Raw genomic sequence first — 2685 nt, 5'->3', positions numbered from 1 at the left:
ATTGTTTTTAACCAGATAGAATTAATAAAAGACCATGAACTATGAGTGATTCCAAGACAGTAGACCTTTACTGGACCTCATATTTTTTTTCCCTTTCTTTTTTTTTTTTTTGGAGTATAGTTGATACACAGTGTTACATTGATTTCAGGTGTACAATTTAGTAATTTGGTAAGTTATACATTATGCCATATTCACCACAAGTGTAGCTACCATCTGTCTCCTTACATCACTATTACAATATTACATCATATTTTCCTTATGCTGTGCCTTTTATTCCTGTGACTTATTCATTTCATTGCTGGAAGTCTGTATTTCCCTCTCCCTTTCACCTGTTTTACTCAACTTCCCAGTTCCCTTCCCTCTGGCAACCATTGGTTTGTCCTCTGTATTTTTAGGTCTGATTCGGCTTTTATTTGTTTATTCATTGTTTTTATTTTTTAGATTCTAATTATGAATGGAATCATATGGTAATTGTCTTTCTCAATCTGACTTATTTCAATTAGCATAATGTCTTCCAGGTCCATCCACATTGTCTCAGATGGCAATCTCATGCTTTTTATGGGTGCATGATATTCCAGTGAGTGTGTGTGTATATGTACCCCAACATTTTCCTTATCTTTGGGTAATGTTATTGGGCCATATGTATTTCTATTTTTATTTGTTTAATTTCTTTTTATTGGAGTTTATTTTTAATTTTTTGAAGAACCTCCATACTGCTTCCATAGTAGCTATGCCAGTTTACAATTCCACCAACAATGTAAAAGAGTTCCTTTTTATTTGCCAACACTTGTTATTTCTTGTCATTTTGATTTTAGCCATCCTAACTGGGGTAAGGTGATATCTCATTGTGGTTGTGATTTTTATTTCCCTGATAATTAGTGATGCTGAATGTCTTTTCATGCATTTGTTGGCCGTCTGTATATCTTCTTTGGAAAAATGTCTCTTCAGATCCTCTGCCCATTTTTAAATTGGATTGGTGTTTTTTTAGGGTAAGTTGTGTAAGTTCTTTATATAGTTTGGATATTAACCCCTATTGGATTTATCATTTGCAAATATCTTCTTTCATTCAGTAGGTTGTCTTTTTTGTTGATTGTTTCCTTTGCTATACAAAAGCTTTTTATTTATTTATTTATTTATTTTTTGCAATTAGCAAGAGGGTTTATTGGACGTTTGCGCAAACAGGCTCTCCTCCTCTGAGGAGGAAGAGAGCCCCGATTAGCAATTACAGGTATCTTTTAAAGGCAAAAGGAAAAGAAAAAAAACGCTTAAAGACAAAAGAACTTCGGGAGTTGCATAGCATTCAGGTTATTGATTTCACAGAGGGTCAACATGAACCTATTCAGGGACATTCCAATCAGGGTGTGGGGGGAAATGGTTTTCTTATTGTAAACAGAATGCTTTTAGTTGCTAAAATTTCAGGAAGGCGCCTGGATGGGCTGCCTCTAGATTAGGGCTGGCCCTACTTACAAGGGGGGAGGTTTCTTCATTCCCTCCTCTTGTTTGGGCTGATTTTAATCTTAAAATCTTAGGGAACATTTATTTTTTTCAGTTTGGAGGGCCCAACATTGTTGAGTTAATACCAGAGCTTGGGTAATAGACAATCTTTCTCGGACGAAATGGAGCAGCCAGTTGAGGATGCAGGGGTGCAGGGGCCGAAAGTTAGCAGCAGGAGCAGGATAACTAGAGGGCCCATAATGGTAGAGATTAGGGTGGTCAACCAGGGAGACTGATTAAACCAGCTTTTAAACCAGCCCTGCTGGGCCTCCCGGTCCCTTTGTCTTTTATTTAGCCTTTCCCTGAGTTTGGCCATGGAGTCTCTGATGACTCCAGAGTGGTCTGCATAGAAACAGCATTCCTCTCCCAGGGCCGCACACAGCCCTCCCTCTTTCAGGAATAGTAAATCCAAGCCTCTCCTGTTTTGAAGTACTACTTCTGAAAGTGAGGTGAGGGACTGTTCTAACTTAGAAACGGACTGCTCTAGTGCCCGTAGATCCTCATCTACAGCTGCCTGGAGTTCTATATAACGTCGTGAGCCCTGGATCAGAGCAGCTGCGCCAGTACCCACCCCAGTAGCGACCCCTAGTCCCAACATAACGACTAGGGTTAGGGAGACAGGTTCGCGCGGAAAACGGGTGGGATGTTCATCATACTGATTTTCTAGAGTTCCGGCAGGGTGATAGAACACCCTGGGTATGATCTGCACCATGACACAGAAGTCGTTTGAGCTATTTAGAACTTAGCTGACACACAGGGGGTGAGGACTTTGTTGCATGCCCACCAAGTTCCCGGCTGGGGCTCCAGGTAAGAGTCAGTCCCTAAAATCGGGGCGGTAGTATTGCAGAGTTCCTGGTAACCCCGGGTGAGTATAGTTAGCCTTGACAGTGATGTAATCCCAGGAGGAGGAGGGCCTCTCATCCTGTGTCTCCCTAGTCTCGCACCCCCAATTTTTACAATAGAAGTATTCCCCTCCTCCACAGGTGGGATTTAGCCTGCGATCTCTGTGGTACCCGGGACAGACATAAAAGGGAAGAGTGCTTAGCATGGCCCTTCTGTCAGGCGTGCCTCATCCTCCCCATGGGTCTAATCCCAGTCGCCCTGGAGGGCTTTCTCGGTTAGGGGCTCTAGAGGTGTCGAAGTATCCCTCTAGGTCCCATGGGCTAGGGGCCCCTATGGTTAGCTTGCATA

This window comes from Vulpes lagopus, chromosome 1 (assembly GCF_018345385.1).
Source record: "Vulpes lagopus strain Blue_001 chromosome 1, ASM1834538v1, whole genome shotgun sequence".
NCBI classification, from domain to species: Eukaryota; Metazoa; Chordata; class Mammalia; order Carnivora; family Canidae; genus Vulpes; species Vulpes lagopus.
This window is presented reverse-complemented; position numbering follows the sequence as displayed.